The sequence below is a fragment of the Corapipo altera genome, unplaced genomic scaffold, assembly GCF_003945725.1.
Source record: "Corapipo altera isolate COAL_440 unplaced genomic scaffold, ASM394572v1 44, whole genome shotgun sequence".
Taxonomy (NCBI): Eukaryota; Metazoa; Chordata; class Aves; order Passeriformes; family Pipridae; genus Corapipo; species Corapipo altera.
The window spans coordinates 11,637,096-11,656,359 of NW_020884880.1; the positions used below are offsets into that span (position 1 = coordinate 11,637,096).

At 40.1% G+C, this 19,264-nt stretch overlaps 1 long non-coding RNA gene across 1 annotated transcript; it reads right to left on the reverse strand.

Moving 5' to 3' along the window:
- Positions 1-14,984: 14,984 nt before the first annotated feature.
- On the reverse strand, positions 14,985-18,862 carry LOC113945165. Its single transcript, XR_003526971.1, has 4 exons — positions 18,850-18,862; positions 17,965-18,022; positions 16,814-16,995; positions 14,985-15,069 (listed from the first exon to the last, which is right to left on the reverse strand). It is a non-coding gene; the product is annotated as an uncharacterized LOC113945165 (long non-coding RNA).
- Between the last annotated feature and the right edge of the window lie 402 nt (positions 18,863-19,264).

A 19,264-nucleotide genomic window follows, 5' to 3' on the forward strand; every position in this document is an offset into this window, starting at 1 on the left:
ATCTGGGAGTAAGACCCAGAATTCAACTTCACTGATGTCATAAATAATGTCATATTGTCACTAATGACCAGAAATACAGAGAGCCTTGAGTTTGTCTCTGATCCCAAAGTCGCTCTCCTTGGAAAAGTCCTAAAATTTTTGATTCACTACTGTCTCAAAGAGGGGAGAGTGATCTATTAAATCACACATATTGCTCCCTCATGGCATAGATCTTTCTCAAACCCTTATGTTCGTGCAGGGACTCACTCTGTACCTGCTTATTTGTGAGAAATGAGAAGCTCAGAGTACAAGCTGAGACAGCACAGGTGCCAGTTCTTCTCTCAGCTGTAATTAGACAGATCTCCTAATGTGAGGACAGAACGATCCTTCGAGCTGTAAAATATTTGTCTTTCATTATCTGTCACCCTCCGACTTTTAGTTAAAGAGATGCTCCTTTTCCTGGAACATGCACATAGATAGGATCAATATCATAATCTCGTCTGACAGCTACTCGAAAGGTTCTTTTCTTTGTGTTGGTTAGGTTTTGGCAGCTGAACAGAGCTGCCACTGCATTTTCTTTCAATACTGACTAAGCGATAGGCTTGACAAAAAGTAGAAAAAAGAAAATAAAATTCTTTAAAAAAAACCTCAGCCCTTTTGTTACTCCAGTGAAGTGGAACAGACACTTCAGATACTTGTGGTGGTACAAGCAGAAACCTGCTCCTACTCCCCTGCCACCCTCCAAGGACAGATGGATGAATGGTAGTGGCTGGCTTAAAGATGTCTTCATCTGTTCTGTTCATGAGGAAAGCAGGGACTTGACACCAGCTTTTAAAGAAAACAGAAGATGCAAAATTCACTAAACTTTATTGGTTTGAATGTATAATGATGATAGTTTAATGGCAGGAAAGAGTCAGATAATTAGAAGTGAGTAGCTCTGATTGCCCTTGTACACAGCTCCAGATAGCTTCACAACACTCCTGAATCCTTGTTTGCTTTGTCTGAAGCTGAAATCCCACAAGGTCCGGATGTTACCAGCTGTCTAGCTAACTAACTGCCAATGCTTTCCCTGAATACAAGCTATCAGCTTCCACAACATCAGCCAGCTCCCTTGAGCTCTTCCTCACTGTCTCTCTCCTGTGTGATTGCTTTTATCTATTGCTTGCAGGAGCTTCTTCTAATCATATTGCTTCTTGCCTCTGAGGGTCAAACACAAGACCATTGCTACCTACACAAATGGGGAAAACTGTCACCTTCACTAGACTGATAAGCATTTGGCAGGCAGGACACTGTGAAGTAGAAGAGCAAACAGCCAGCAATCTGCAAACACCATAAATATGTTACAATCTCAGCAGGAAGATGGGCACTATATGTACCAAGAGGCCTTTGTTTAATGAGCTGTCAGAAAGCAGGCATGAAATTATGTTTGAAAACATGTGCAAGCTGCCGAGACAGAGCTGGGGCACTAAAAAACCTCTTTGACTTTTCTGTGGGTGTTTGGAATGTCTTATCAGTTTGAGAACTGTCATGCGATGAGAGTTATCATTAGCAAGGTAATAGCATTTGAAAGCTACTGATTTTTCTCTCTCAGCTTCATTTTGTGACCTAAATGAGTGAGAGAAAACCTTACGGCTTCCTTTCTGCTGATTTTTTTTTCCCGAAAACATAGCCAGAAACCCCAAAGTGAGCATAACAGTAGGAGATAAATCAAAATCATTGTAAATTGTAAAGGACTAACCGTGGAAGTCAAGAATATTGCTGCTAATCCTGTGGAGATTGTGTTCGTATTACTATAAAGCACTTCCTGCCATTCATTTGTTTCAATCACATACACAAAAAGTGTCTGAGCGCAGGTGACTGCTACGTGTGACGGCTATATGAGGGATACTAGGAGTCAGGGCCAACAGTCTTCAATTCACTGGTAGTGAATAGCATGATTGCTGAAGTATATTGACAGTGTTAGGGTCAGTTTGGGTAGGTGTAATAGAGTGTGCACAAAACAGTGTGTCCATGCTGTTAAATCATGCAGATCAAGTTGTTAAAGATTTAAAACAAATCCTCAAATATCCTTTGGGGTCACAAAGTTCTCTATTTCTAAGATAAATGAAATGGTTTTCTTCGTGCTCAAGCATCTGTGTTTTCTCTGCTTTTAAGAAAACATTTTGCTGATTCTTTGGTTACTTGAGCATTTTTGGTCCACCCCAGAGCTTAAAGGAGACTGTGAATTCTGAACTGAATCAATGTCAATCAGGGAGGTATTAATTCTCAAAAATGGATTCTTTGTCTTTCCTTTCTTATCAAAGATGGGGATAAAAATCTAAAACTTCTAGATTGGAGTTATTGGAACCCAGATCCAAACAAACCGATGGAAGAGGACCTTTATAGGTCCTATCATTTTTTTCACAACATGAACCAGTCAGATCAGCAGAAGGACGGTTTCACTCATGTTAAAAAATACATGAAAAAAAGAAAAGAAATGCTTGAAAAATTACATTTTTGGAAGTTTTGCAAAGGAAAGTGTGATGTACAAGTAAAAAGAATATTTTGCAGAAGTGATTTACTTGCCAATTAATTGAAACTGGAAAAAAATTAGATGTTGGACAATAAGCAAAAAAGAAGTGTTTCTACCACAAAATGCCTCTCCGAGTGTCATAACATTTGCAGTTTTGTAGCCCTCATTGTATGTGGGCTGTGTTTATCTATCTATCTATCTATCTATCTGTCTATCCCATGATCTGCCTACCCCTCCTTACTCAGCCTCCCCATTGCACCATGGAAGATGTAGCCTAGCAGGGAACCATAATCTTAAAGGGTAGTACAGCTGTAACCCCTCTGCACTTCACCTATCACAACCCTGAGTGTTTCCAGATAGGAGATTTCAAGCGATAAATTTCCAGGTTTGGATTTTTCCCTTAACAGTCAAATATTTCCACGGGGAAATGTTTAATGTTTTCCAAGCAGTATTTTCAATGTTATTGCTTTGCCAGTGTAAAGCAGATGAGGACAATAGAAACAACAGATAACCCTTCCTTCTTCTGCTTTCTATTAGGTAATCTGAAATAGGTCAAGTTCTTCAAACGTGTTTCATTTTACCTCAGCTAATATGCTTCAGAGCATCAGGCTACTAAAGCAGTGTTTGATTCTACTATGAACATAAAGGTATGGATACTATGGAAACCAAAAATATCCTGTTAATTCATACAAGAAACTATTTTGTCTGACTTTGCATAGATCATACAGTGCACAAGGGAAATCCTTCGTTACCGCTGCCTTCTCAATATCGCAAACTTTTGTGAAAAACCATAACGTTTCTTTCCTTCTCCTAAGAGGGTGTCTGGCTTCCAAAGAGATTACATACTGTTTGAATCAGTTAGGCGCTGAACTGCAAGGAGATAGAGTCACAACTCTTAAGACCAAAGGAAAACTGAAAACCATTGTGCAATTTTTGAAATTGAAGCATTTTATAAGGTGGTCTTTTTTCACTTTATTTTCTCTTCTCTGTGCCATCTTCACTATTGTGCTCAATGTAAAAATTAACACATAATATTTATTTGAATTTTGCTTTTTTTCCCCCTACCTTTCAAAACACATTTTGCGGGGTATTAAAGGGAAAAATAAAATTGTCATCTGCCATCAGTATAGAGAAGGTTATTTATATACTCTTAATTTTTGAAAATGCCTAGCACCATAAAAAAGCTCTGCAAAATGCTGAATTAAGAATCTTTGGGCAAGCCTATCAGCACATCCAAGGTAACTACCTCTCCACAAAGAACAGAAGGGGAAGTGCTAGAAGAAAGAGGGACAAGAACAAAAAGAAAAGAGGATTGTCATTCACAAGGTAGTGTTCGTTAGAATGATCTCACCTACCCCATGGGCTGGCCAAGGGGTCGTCATAAGCTGGGGTTGTCACAAGCTGGAGACTGCTCAAGCTTATTGAAGTCATAGTACTATGACCTCGTGAATGGTATCAAAAATGGGACCTGTTTAGTCACTAATTTCTTCCACCAGAGAAGACAGCACACAGCAAAGGGGCTTCAGTCTGTGGAAAACCACACATTCCCATGGAGGAACAGGGCTGTACTCTAAGGCTTGAAATCTTACATAAGCCTATTTGTTTAGTCAGTGGAAAGGTAGGCACCTTTGAAGGCCTCTGAAGAGCAATTCAAGTGCCTGAAAAATATGCTGAAGGGGGAGCCAAGGGCACAGGGACCTCAGCTGAGGAAGCTTGGTGTGAGGTATTAACCACCTCAGTCAGAGTGGGGCCCGAGTCCCCCTCCTGCCGCTCTCAGCAAGGCAGGACACAGCTCTGCAGAGCATGTAATGCGGTAGGGACAGCCTCGGGGAGCCTCAGGCAGCAGGAACCACACCTTTTCTCCATTCTACCTTGACAGAATTGGCCAGGGTTGGAGGCATCTTTCATTTCCCAGTTCTGTTTTTGCTGCAGAAGACACAGCTTCTTTCTATTTTTCTAGACTGGCTGATCCCAGCATGCTCCAAATCCATAAAGGAAAATAGGAAATGATTTTCTTAGTCCCTGAATTGACCCGTGGGTCTGACAATCCTGCTAGGCTCGGCAGTTTCTCTGCTGGCTTGAGGAGCACATGTTTATGCACCTGGGATCATGCAGCTTGAATTATTCTTTTAAACATTTTCATAGAGAGTGGCAGTGTAACAGAAATCACTAAACAAAATGTACATTGTGTGTGACAGTTAGCAATGGGCCGGTTCACAGATTGTTAAGGGCTATTGAAAGTCACGCTTACGTTTTTCTTCCTTAACATTTTTCAAGGACAATTTGATTGCATTTCCCAGAAAGGTTAATATAAACAATCTGCTCCCCTCATTTTTATGAGAAGCGTTTAAAAGTAAAACGTCCTGCTGTTATTTCACTATAGCCTGTGTTATTGATGGCTGAGGATTTCCAAATAGGTTCTGAATTTTTGCAGCTTTGCACATTTCTGGGAGAACTGCTCAAAACTTCACTATCTCATTCTCCATCCAACAGCACTGAGAAAGACACAAATTTCTTCAACATTTCTTTGAACACAGTAGGGCAGGAATCACTGCCTGGACTTCAGCCTTGTGAAGGATAGATGTCACCTCTGAACTCATTATTTAAATGGCCTCTACAGCCATCAAAGGGGCAGAGAAGCAACTTGTCTCTCATAGCTGCCAATTTTTGATAGAAGATATTTACACTATGGAAGTGGCTTTCTTTCCCCACTGAAAATAAAGCCAGTCAAAGCAACTCAAACTAAGCCATTCTTGTCTTGCCCTGGTTTGTTCCCTAGCTCTGCCTTGCAGATTATGTCGGTAGGACACCTCTCCTGCCACCATCTTCCACTGTGATGACTGGCTCCAGTGCTTACTCATGTAATCTACACTTAGTTAATGAATAACCAACCAAATGAACAAAACCAACCCCAACTAGACAAACAAAAAAGATGGAAATATTCCCCTTAAACAAATAAGTTCTGAATGCTAGTCAAGACTATAAACTATTCTCAGGCCAAATTTGCAGGTCTGCAGTAAGTCTAAGTCCACAAATAAATTTTCCATCTTATTGCTATTTTAGTATTTCTGGTTGACCTTTCAGGTTAATATTGTTATTCAGTTTATTTGGATGCTTTGAACAGGAGTTTGGACTAGATTATCTCTGGGGGTCCCTATGATTTTCACATAATTGGATGAGCTTGTAACATATTACCTGCCCACTAGTCATTCAACACTATTCATCTGAATGCCAAAGTTGGATGTTGTATTGGATTTACTCTATTTAATTGTATGTGCTATTTTCATGCACACCTTTGAACATAAAGATGATAAAATGTCCTCTCTCCCTAGTAAAGTGTAAAGCCTCCCCACTACTTTCTCATCTGTAAAGATAACATGGACTGCACTGACTGTATTTTGACAACATGTTCAGATCTGTGTCCTGGCTGCTGACCAAGCTGGGGGACTGCTCTGGCAACTAAAACATCTGATACTGAGGACAGTAGCAAAACTGTCACTGGCCTGATCTGGGCTACATTCTGGGGCATTATTTGTACACGTGTACCATAAAACTACCTGCCTTTTTACTGTAATATCAACTGAGGTATCCCTCGGTTTCTGCCAGAAATAGCTAACTTGTCAGTTCCTAGCACTTAAAAAGCAGATGTAGCCATGAGAAGCACGGATTACAGAGCAACACAAAATGATCCCTCCACAACAAGATATGTCAAGTTTTAGTTAAGTTTAGCAAATTTCTCTATTTTAAAACTTATACTCTTTAAATGGATTAATTCATAAGATGTATCTCTGACAAAGTCAGGACCTTTTTCTCTTGGGGCAGACTGCGTCTGGGTTTTGCTCTCAGATGCATAGATGCATTTGCCATTCCCTCACTTTTACCTGCCCTTTACATTCAAACAGATGCATACAGCACTTTCATTCAGATTTTGTGGGGTGTATTTGATCTCACTGCTGTGGCCACTGGTACATAAAAAAAGGTTTGCCAATTTCTATTAGATACTCACTGGCTACAGGCACTCAAATGCAATTGACTGATTTGCATTGAAAATTCCAGTGTGTGTGCAGGAACACATGAGGGCACATCTGTGGAAGGATACTTGTACATGTATTTAAAAGTGACTTTTTTTAAGGAAAGAATAATGCTCATGAAGCTAAAACAAACAAAAAAAACCCCCAAAAAACTAAGACCTACCTACTACTGTGTTAAAGCAGCATTTACTATACCTCTCCAAGGCAAAAGGAAAATGCAATAAAAATAAAAAAAATTCATCCCAAAAAATCCAGGGTGTTGAGTTAGGTAGACAAGTGGAAACCAAAAGCACCTGTGCACACTGTGGCTGATAGAGCCACGTCCCACAAGTCTGTCGTGACAGATCCCACCACAACACCAGGGTCTGACATGGGGGATGGCAACAGGGAGAACCCCATGGGAATGTGTGGGAGAATATGAAGGGAACAGCAGGTTTGCCAGCAAACCTTTATCGACAGAGCTGCTTTGGATCTTTCCCAAACAGATCTGATTCTGAGCATATTCATTCCTGTGTTGTAGGCAAATCTCTGGGCATCAGGTGTGAAGCACAGTTACTGAACCAACAGGAGCCATTTCCTATGTTCCACCAGCCCACCTGGCAGCTCAGTCTCCCAGTGGCATTTCTGCACAGGTTACATGTTCAAGGCTGAAGACTAAGCTTCTGGGATTAGTTCCTGCCTCCAGTCTTCCTGCTGCCCCCTACTCCAGGCTTCCCATGTCACATCCCTCCTCTCTGCAGCTGCCAGCTGGTTAGTGGCAGGGGGAGGAGAAGTAGTGCATGGTTTGGGTAGCAGTGCCATGCCTGATCCTCAGCTATCTCCCCCAGCCCTTCCCAACTGTCTCTTTGCAGTCACCCATGGGATCTCACAAATCTGGAAGCTAATCTTCCTCCACGTGTCCCTGTATTCAAACATGCCCATACAGAAATATACGTAGCATACCTACACGTCCAACGTGTAGGTGTGCTCATGGTGTAACTATTTGCTCTTAGGAGTTCTGAGCATCTTTGGCAGTTACTGTTTTTTACTTTTTTATGTATATAATAATATATATATATAGTTTTATACCAGACCCAAATTAAGGAAAGTTCCCATTAAAGCCATTCTAAAAAGGCAAAGGACATGCCAGGCCATCCAAGGTCTAAAATTTTCAGAAGTGATGCCTCCAACATTTTGGTGTGTGGCTTGAAACACATAGTAAAAAACTAGTTTTCTGAAGAGTGATGATGGCACTCTCTAGTAATTAAAATCCTATAAGAGGTAAACCCAAATCAACAGTCATTTTCCAAAATATAACTTTCCAACATTCACAGAGCTTTCCAGTGGAGAAATGGAAGATCATACTTTATGCTGAGAAGACTATAGCCCACATACTGGTGAGAAACTCAAATACATCTTGGTAAACATTCCCTATTTAAGCAACATTTTCCAGAGTCTTTCATTCACTCTGTAAAAGCCCACTACAAGACAGCTAACGTATCTACTCTCCAAGACTTACTCACAAATCATCTGGTTTAAAAGAACACTCTCCAAGTACACTTCACAAAGTTTTCCATTTTGCCCTCTCAGGCAGCCTAGCAACATTGCTGGCAATAAATAATACTGCAAAGGAAATTCTGTGTCAACTAGGAGGGTTAAAAAACAGACAGAAGAAAATGTACAAAAAAAGAGTAATTTATTGCACCCTAGCATCTGCTTTTATCTGTATCCTTTTGAGAACAAATTAACAAGTCCTGCCTATCTCCATATGTTTCTTTATGTGGAACAACATGGTTCCGAAAGTATGTGTTAATTCAGTCCATAACAAAGATGTATGTTTGTTATGCACTGGAGAATATGAGAGTTATATGTTGATGATACTTTTATAATATGATAAATCACTGCAAGAAAAAAGAAATATTTTATAAGCTAGAAGGGAAAATTTGGGGGTTCTTTTCGTGTTTTTTTTGTTTGGTTGGTTGGTTGGTTGGGTTTTTGTTGCTTTTTTTTCTACAGAAAGCAGCTTAATCTCAGTATTTCATGTACACTCTTCACAATCCCCATATGCTTAATGAAATCACTCTTAGAAGGTCAGTAATGAATGTATTTTTGTTTTTAACAATGAAAAACAAATTTAGTGTAAAAACCAGAATGAAAGTGACCTTTATTCTGAATAATGCTCCTTTTTTTCTTGGATATAGCCTATGCGTTTATGTACATATGTATATAAAGGACTTTAGCAATTCAGCTGTAAATCCGCTCAAATCTTTGAACTAAATTCTCAATAAATATGCAGAATTTAAGGTATAAAAAACAGTATTAAAAAAAGTATTTTGCCCTAAATTAGCTGTGAACGTATACAAACCAAATAAAATTTCTGGTGTAGTTGTTTTGTTGTATAAAATAGCTTTGCTTTAAGTTTAAAACCCAATACTGATATGATTTCTATACTAACAAGAGTGAAAAACAATAACAGGACTTTACATTAAATTCAATTTTCATTTACATTCAATTCAATTTCAATTTTCAATTCAAGATCAAAGTATTGTGGAAACATGGCTCTTAAGGCAGAAGAAAAGACATATCTGTATCTAAAAATGTGGATTATATAAGTCAGGATTACAGCTCAGAATAGCTGAAAAAGTTAATGAGATTATATTGACTTACACCAGTTTGGGATCTGCATCTGAACAGTGGTGGGGCAGGGAGGAGATTGTTTACTGAGCCAGACCCCAGTGACAATTGCCGAGATAACATTTCCCAGTTGCAAGGTGGGGGGCTTTAATCATACAAAACCCATTTAGGGTGTTTTGTTAGCAATCATTAATCTTGCGTGGTGCTTTTAGGCACTTAGTATATTTCTGTAAAACTGTTAGCATATTAAATTAAATTAATTGTATTGAGGAAGTGCCAATACAAATCAAGCAAAAGGTAATACTAAGATTATCAAACTTACAAGATGGCTTTAAAAGTTATAAAACTGTCTAAAAACCCTTGGATAACTGGATAATTCTCTATTTCTTTCACTTTTCGTCTTGGTTCTGAGGCTTAACAGGACACTCACTTTTTTTTTTTTTTTTTGTAAAAGTGAGGCATCGAAAATAATTTTTTGGGTTTTTTTCTGTAATGAAATCTGGCATCCTCAAACAGATCCTTCCAAGACCATGGTAATTAAGAGGAAGAATAGCACATGTTTGTAATAATTGTTTGTAGATGCCCCCAGTCAATTTAATAGAGAACTGAGTTCTATGACAAGGTTGTTGAATATGAACAGATAAAAGGCAAATTATTATTATGGAGAAGGATACCAGCCATGCTAACAAAAGGCATCATAGGTGATAAGTAAAGCTTGCTCATCAAAAACATGGTGATGTCTCCTCTCCTTAATGATTCAACATCAAAAATTACTCTAGCAGCTCTAGGAATCAAGCTTCCAGCTTTAAGTGCATGTGAGGCTTTTATTAAAATGGGTGAGTTAGAGATACCATAAGAAAATTAGCCTAGATAATTTACAACTTTAACTTCAATAAACATGGAGCTTTGAACTAAACAAATCAGTTCAATTCTGCAGAAATTTTCTACTGTGGCTCTGTATCTCCAAGTGATTTTTCTTCTTGGAAATCACATCAAAATGGACCAGACACCTACACAAGAGAGAGGCTAATTCAAAACATTATTTTTGCCCATATTAAAAAAGGAAACCTTTCAGCCACTCAGCTGAGAATTTTCATCAGGATGACTCTCTGGACCAAGACGCTGAGACCTGCCATCTCACAAACAGACATTTTTTCCAATCTGCCCAAATCTACCCAATTTATTAAGCCTTTGAAAAAAATCTTACCCTACACGTGTTCAGTGCAGAGTCCTTAGGTTTGTCAGACACACCACATCTGTACCTTTTCCTTCACTGTACATCCTTCCTTTTGCCCCATTTGCCATCCTTCATCCTGTTGCTGCAAAGCAACCTCTGCTGGAAAAGGGTTATCATGAGTTTAAAAGCTCTTCTTGGGTGTTTCAATGGTACTTCTCCACACATGCAAGGGGGAGCAACTACTCTTGCATTTCAGCCACCTGGTTGGGATTCAAGGTGTCTGGGGGTACTCTTTAACCTGCCACAGCTGTGGTGGCTGTGCTCCATGGACCCTGTCATCCTGACTCTCCTTTTCTTTACCCTTGTACCACAGGACTGACAGTCTATTCCCCCTAGTCCTGTGCCTGCTGTGAGTTTGAATAAATAAAAATGTGTTGTGTTTTTAAGGGAGTAAAAATACATTAAATTCAAGGGTTTTATATATAATCTTCACATGAACATCTGGAAGCAGATGTTTAGGATCCCTTAAAACTGGATGTTTACAGCAGGGGGAGAGGGCAACTGGGATCCTACCAGGAGGTGTCCAAAGGCAGACAGAGGCCTGTATGCACACACCCTGTCTCTGCTGGGGGGTAAACTGGGATGTCCACTGAGCAGGCTGGTCAGACATGTAAGAGCAGCTCCTTTCTGAGTGTCCTCAGCATCATGCAGCCCTATAGGTCTAGAATAAAAAATACATGGCAGTCCAGAACTTTGTTAGAAGGGGGAATATCTTTTATGAAATCATATATTAACATTGAAAACAAAATCAAACTAAAACAAGAAAACTTGCAGTCTTTCAAGGACTTCTACATGTCTGACAGAAAGGCAGCAGACTCCCAGTACAGGTTGGAAGGAATTATGCTGGCTTGATTATTTAAATCTATAACATAGTTTGAGAGAAGAGAGTGGTGCTCCTACCTCTCCCTACACAGTCTACATTTTATAGAACTGCAACTACAACATAGTATATAACATGCTGTGCATTTGAAATATGTTTATATGAGGCTCTCACAGAGAAGTATCATGTAGCGAGGAACAGAGTATTTTTATACACATTCCAGAGGCAATGGCTGGCTTGGGGGGGAGTGACAACTTCTGAGCATATAGGTGCATGGTTTTCATCCCAGTGTTGTCCTGCAAACAAAGCAAGCTGTCCCATACAAAATCAGACAAGTGAGTTTCCAGCTACAGCATCTTTTTTTCCCCCTACTCTACTTTTTCTGTAGTATTGAGAGACCCAGGGCAGCAACAGGCTCTTTACACCCAGCGGACTTCAAAACAGTTTCTATCTCGGATTACCAGAGTCTGCAGAATTCAGCTGTTTTGAAAGCAGTCAGAGGTCACTGCAAATCAGCAGTCTTTGAAAAGTAACCTGTCAAGGCATCCACTTCTCATGGTTTACCACATCTATCTAAACATATCTATACACAAAATGGATGACGTCTCCTGCTGCCCTTTCGAATAGTTTAGTGTAAGACCTCTCTGTTTTCTCAGCCTTTGTACTGCTCTGATACACAGGGCCAGCCGGCAGTTCCAATTAAAAGAGCAGAGGAAAAAAAGAGTGGGTAGATCTTCTTCCAGATGGCTTTGAAGAGACATCAATCTGCTACAGAGGTTCACAAGACCCCAGACAAGTAGTTAGATAAATCAAGACTATGCATTAAGGCTAAAATCGCAGCATTACATCAAACCCAAATGTTTTTTCAGTATATTAATTACCACAGCAATTTGGCTGACTAGAAAAGGTGAAAGTGTAAACTTTAACTGAAGAAATCAAGGACCATATTACCAAGTTTTAATACTTTCCCATTATTCCTGTTATATGCTAGTTAATCTTATTGTCACAATCCTCTAATGTATCCAGCAAATGTGCGCCTGTACACACATACATGGAGTGTGGTCTATCTGAGAGAAAGGCGGGGTAAAGAGCACAAGCCAGTGTGCTCCATCATCACATGTAGCAGTTAAATAGCTACACAGCATCCTCCCTGCAATGGCTGCATCCTCTGCTGTCTCTCTATCCACAGGAATGTCTCTTCTGGCACTGGATTTTGAAGGTCAGACCTCCAGCAGACTGAGAAATAAACAGGACCCTGAATCACTGCCTTTTGAGATGGCTGAACTTGCCATGGCCATGGATAGGCTAGAATGAAAGTTTGTGAAATTCCCCTGTGCAGGACAAATGTGAGGAGACTAAAAAGAAAGAAAAAAAAAAAAAAGAAAAAAAAAGAAAAAAATGTTCCATGTTCCTGCAGGAATGACATGGTGCTGGGGCAACTGCTAACCGTAACAGCTTGGTGGCTTTGGTAGAGCATAGCATGGATCACCCCATCCAAGCATCACATTTCCTGCACTCATTTATACCAACAGAAAATTCTCTGCTCAGAAATAGCACGGATACTTTGTGATCATCAACACTGGTCTGTGAAAACATGAACAGAGAATGTCAGGATAGGAAGGAGGAATTTGCAGACCTCGGTGCTTCCCAAACCCTGTCTGCACCCGCTGCTTCTGCGAGCGGCTGGGGGAGAGCAGCGGCAACCGCACAAGCAGTGGGAGCCCGGGAGGCCCTGCTTGACCCCGGGTTGCCCTCGGGGAGCTCGGAGGTGGAGTCTGACTCTGACATCCCCCCATGGTGAGGCCATTTCCCCACTCCATGCAGGCTGCTGCAGCCGCTGGGGAGTTCCTGCTCCAGCAGTGAGGGCAAGGGGTGAAGGGGGCTGGTTGCTTTTGCAAACACGGTTAACAAAATGTTGATATTATGCTTAGCCGTTGTCTCCTTGTCACTAGTCACTTGCAGTTATAGGTCCAGATGTTAAAAATGCCATCACAAGGCAGAGCTGATGAACTCTGCTGTTACTGTTACGGTCTTCTACATATTCAGGATGTTCTGTAGCCTCATGGGACTGTGACCGAGTGTCTAGGGAGGGGAAAGGGATGGCTGAAGGTTTTATTCAAACTTCAGTACTTTGCCTCTATATGGGAACTTATTTCATTTAAGACATCCTGGGGTATCCAACCTATCCTCAAGAAGACCACAGTTCTCCCTCAGGTCCTGTGCTGTATTTTTCAGCCCTATGTGGACATCCGATTTTGCCCAGGGCATTTCAAATGGCCCTGGGCATTTATGCTTCAGCAAATTAGCTGAGTTGGCAATGTTCTCCTCTTGTCAGCAATTTATATCACATGCCGGTGATGTGGTTGGCGAAACACAACAAAACTCACAGGGAAAAACTTAGTGATTTTATTGCAGGATACAAGTGGAAAGAGTGTGATTCCCCTGGAAACTATGTTATTCTATCGCCTAGGATTTATAGCCTGTGCCTAAACTACAGGTGAGAAAAGTTGTCTTCTATAAAGCCACTGAAAGATGGGCATCTCCCATCAGGATATTCTGACTCAGATACTCTAAAAAATTTCTTTCTTCTTACTCACACCTTTGGAAAAAAATTGAGAATCCAGATTATAAGACTGAGAATAAAAGGCCTCCTTTTAGGTAAGGTTATGTACTGTTTATTGCAGAGTAATTTAAAGCCACTGAAGAAATTAGTAATTTAAAATCACATTAAGAAAGAAATTATTTTCCCAGAGCCTAAGTTAGACCTGAAGGAAAATACTTTTTTTTGGCACTTCAAGAAGTGCCCTGTAGTTCTCTTTAAAGCTAGTTTTAGGTCCTTTTCTAGGAAAAAAATAAGATAAAATTTATAAACTGATAAATACAGATGTGTTAAAGTAAGACATGGTCATGTTTTAAATTTAATTTAGTTGGACTTTGTGTCTTTAAGGGGTGAGTGACTCCAGATGAAATCTCATCAAAGACAGTCATTAACTGGAAAGAGTAACAGAGTAAAAATTTCTCAGTATGGAGCTCTGTCATGAGACGAAAAAGAGAGTATCAAATCTGATCGAGCTTATCTACTGGACATAAGGCTGGGTCCACAAATCCTCCAGTTCCTCTTTGGTCTGTTTAGGTTCAAAGTGTCCCTAGAAAGCTATGAGGGTCACTCTTTGTCTGTCTAATCTTTCCTCTGAATACTGGAAGGCTTTGGATTAACCACTAACAACCCAACATGCAGCTGATGGTTGGTTTCCCAGCTCCACTCTTGGGGGCACTGGTTTACAGTGCTGTCCCTCAGATACTCACAGCCATTCAAGAGACTGAGACACGGTCTCGTGAAGGACATCTATAACAATCACTGTCTTGAATGCTACAAAATATAAGGAACTATACAAGCATTATTCTCAAGAAATTATTTTTTTTTAATATATAAATAGCAGTGAGAATCCATACACGGTAAGTGTATAAGTCTACTATACACTAAAGAGGGAACTATACGCTAAAGAGGGAACCTTTTCCCAGGTCCTTTTCCCAGATTAGGACCAATTTCACACCCAGGAGATGCTGCCTCCAAAATGCCAACACTGACAGACCTATTGACACTTCAGCATTGATAGGGTTTCAATACTCTCCAGGTGGGCTATTTTCATCCCAGACTAGCAGTGTCTGTTTGAGAATTAAAGAGATCTAGATAGACTTACCACCTGTCTTGCTCCACTGGGCTTCAAGGCTGATAGAAGGGGGTCAGCCTTGTCAGTGTGCTCCTGTGTCAGGGTACCCAGGCTGTAGCTGTTTCATATTTTTGAAGACAGATGTGCCTTTGTTTTACTTTCTACTTGTTCCCTTTGTTTTACTATTTTCTTGCCTAATCATCCATCTGTGAGAAAAGAGGATATTATGAAGATACAAGTTACAGAGTAAAAGTTGTGGCCTGTATTATTTAAGAAGTCAGACCCGGTGATCTAGTGGCCCCTCCTGGCCCTGAAATCTGGAGTCCCTTCTGACTGACACAATCAGTTCACTTACTGGAGAAGCCTCTGGGCCTAGGTTGTTGGCTCATCTTTTACACTGTTCTGCACTAATTGACAATAATGAAGGTATGTGTAGTCTCCACTAGATCACATGTTTTAAGACAACTTCAGAGTAATCATAGCAGTATGGATTTCATCAGCCTATAGACTCATTGTCAAAAATGAAATGAGACCAACTTTATGTCATTTTGCCTCATGTTCAGTTCCTAATTTTCTGGATGAAAATTTCCTTCTGTAAATAAGTTATCTTCCATAACAAGCTGAAGGTACAAATGCTCATATATATCCGTGCAATGTTCAGCCTGACAGAAAATTCACTGAGTTCTCTGATAGCTAATTATTAACCCAAAATTTCAGATATAATGCTTTGCAGGCATAAAGTGATGCTGAATTGAATGTAGAAGGTGAGAAACAGAGTATCTTCTAATGCTCCCCATCCAGTTCTCCATTGTTATATTTACTTCATTCCACTGGGAGTAGCTTTTCTCAGGGAAACATCTGCAGCACAGAAAATATCCCTAGCAGGATGAGAGTGGCTGCAGTGGCCAACCTTGCTGCCTCATAATAATCTGTGTGATTGACCTATCATCAAACATCAGTGGGACAAGGCATCTTGGCTATTCTCTGTTTCATACAGGTGATATGGAAAACATGAAATTAAACTAGAGCTGTCTTCAGGCTAGCCTCCAACCTCCATGGATAGTTAGTTTTCTAGGCAGAACTAGAGAAACAAAAAGCTATAAAAGAAAGATATAAAAAAAAGAAATAATACTAATCAGTCAATGAATTTTGATACAAAGTGTGTACAACACTTCTTCCACCTGCATTGTATACTTTCAGTACTCTGAAGGAAAGGCCAAAAGGGAAGTAATAAAAACACCCTTGGGTACTAAGAAATTGGCTCGTAAAATAACTACAGTAACAATGTTGTTTATTAGCTTTACAGTACAAGATAAATATAAATGGAGTATATCCTCGAACTAGCAAAATATGAGGAATCAATCTCAATAAAAAGAACTGATAGGATAAGCTATTTGGGAAGCAGATAGCAGCCTGGACTGGCTTAGAAACATTAGCCTGTGCTTCTCTGTAGTGATTGATGTCTTCTCCTGCCAGATGACACTGAACTTCGCAGAGAGTGAGGCTTGGAGGGAGGTATTTGTAATGCCTGTCTGTAATCTCCAGAAGCATTATGACTTCTGTGAAGGATAAATGCAGAAATATCTGTATTTCTGCTAGAAGACAGTCTCTGCTAAAACAGAAATTAAACATATTTACAAGACAGTGAGTTATGATAGAAACCTGACCAGGCATTTCTCAAAGTGACTGGCATCATCTGCTGACAGAGCCACACTCAGAAAGCCAATCTTCAAACCTATAATGGGAAGCATGGATGTTATCACAGCACAAAAGTGCGAGAATTCAGATTTTTTTTCCTAATCTTTTTCCTCTGGCAAAATTAAAATGGCTTTTGATTTTCTTTTACTTTGAAACAAGGCTAATGGTCATATTTTTGAAGGGAGAGGTAAAGGTGGAGTAATACCAAAGTTGATTTCATTGTAGGTCAATTCATCATTGATCTTTGCTCACCTGGGCTGCTATGACACCTCGCTGATCTCGTCACTCAAACATGTCTTCCTTTTACTCACTTGCCCAGCCAGACTGCCTCTCATGTGCTGGCTGTGGTCTCCTTTCCACTTAATCTGACATGGAGCAGTTTGAAAGATGGTTGGCCCAAGTGCAGCATGGGACACAAATACCCAGCGGGAGACCTGTTGAAAAATGGCATGAGTCACGTCATTTCTTGTTCCTTGTGACAAAGAAAAGTCCCTAAGCTTCTGCTTGAGTTCACATCCTGGTTATAATTTCCTAATCATTCAGGGTGATGTCATGGGTAAAAAATGCATGAGTGACTGAAATTAAATTGAAGGCTAGACTGTTCCTTGTAGTGTTACTTCATTACTAGAGAGGGAGAGGGAACACAGAGGGGTTTTTCTTTTATCACTTATGGTATCCTTATTTCTCAAGACAGGAAGGTCAACTTTTCCACAGGATCCTGCTATGCTGCTCTCCTTCAAGACATTAAAATACACCTAGAAATGTACCCTCTGGGCCTGTCTAGTGAACCCTTCCCTGGCTCCCAAGGTCCTTGGAACAGAGAGATTCATTATCTAACATCCCAATGCTGCAGGAAAATGGTCACCACAGGCTCAACTCAAATAGTTCTTTGCCCAATGCAGCTATTAAAAACCAATTTATTAAATCGTATGACTAGGAAAATGCTTAAACAGGTCAGTTGTTCTAATTTTTCAGGAGGGAAGGAGGAATATCCTTCAAAGATGGTACATAAAGCACATAAGAAGACTCGATTTTAACCAGATGGCTTTTCAGTCTCAGGTAATTGTTATGATCAAGACACTATCTTTCTGAGGCATCTCCAGGACAATTTCTGCTCCAAGCACAACCAAATTATGTAGAAACAGAAGGCTCTATCCATGGCAGGTGAGATTCACAATCCCTTTACATCATTACTAAGACCACTAAATGTAATGCTATGCTGACTTAAGGGAAGTATAACAATGACAATTATGATTTAAGAACATAACCCTAATTACATTAAAATAAAATAATAATAACATCATTAACAAAAAACCACTTCTGAAGAGCAATTTTCATTCAGAACCAATTTTCTTGTTCTGGGCAAAAGTCCATCCTAATCACGCTGAAAGTCAATACATTACTCTGACTTGAGGCAAAAGCACATCAATTCTTGACAGCTTCTGCAGATGCTCTGTCCTTCTGCAAAAAAAAGCCCTTTAGTATTTGGACAGAGTGGTTTGCAAAAGGGTTTCGTGTCACAACTACTAGATAAAGTATAAATTCCCTCCATGGAAAATGCAGTCATCCTCTATAGCAATCTAGTTATCCCTTTCATGCATGAAATGTATCTCTAACTTGATACACAGCAGTCAATGGCTTGAGTGAGTGCTCTTTACGTGGCAGAAGCTTTCCATTTTCTGTGTTGCATTTTTAAAGCTCTGCAGACATTTTACCACAGGGCTCTGGCACACAAAGTGGGTTTGTGGTTTCACTGGGTTTGTTATTTCAACCACTTACAACAAGGCTAAACAAAGTCACCAGTGTCTCCCCTTAAGAAGAAAAGTCTGATCAGACCCATGGTCTATTATAAGGCAATTCCATGAACTAGCAGTCTAGAAAAAGCAGCTACAGGGGAAAAACAAAAGTTTCATCTTGTCTGCAGACAGTGGTCTGGGCAGCGTTCTCCAGAAGCTCATGCTTTATCTGCCCTGTGTGGCTCTTGGCCACACTCAGAGGCAGACCCCCAGACAAGGTAGACTTTGGCATGACCTTGCAACCATTCCTGTGTCCTGATGGGAATTAAGTTTATTCAGAGCACATCACTATGCTGGCATATGCCTGTCACAGCATGTCTGTATGTCTTAGCTTCCCAGGTCACACAAAACAACAAGGTTGAGAGGTTTCTGAACGAGTTTCTCCTCTCTCCTCAGCTTTGCCTCATCATCTTCCTTTTTTTTTTCATTACATCAAGAATGTTTCATTAACATTTTGCATTAACATCAAGAATATTCTCTTTCACATTGTACCATGGCCCCAGCTCTGGTAACAGAGTAAACAACCTTGGCCAAGTGGCTGCAGAGGTAGATGTCATAGGCACTGGAACCCCATGGCTCCCAGTCTCAGTTAGATCTGAAGAGTTACTGAAATGCTAACTCCATCCTGAAAGCACATTTGCTAAGGCATAAGGTGCTTTCCAAATCAGGCAAGCCAGATCCTGTTCCCAGACAAAAGAGTCTGGAGTCTCAGGATACAACATTTCTATGAGAAAAACAGGGACAATATCACAGAGGGTTCACATCTGTGACTGTTCAACTATTTTGGTAATGAACCTCACACAGAATATAATAAATATAAACTTCAGCTCATCTTAATAAAACCCATCCCAGAAAACATATTTTCATAAAAAAACCCAAAGTTAGAATTCTCTTTGGTAAGAACACT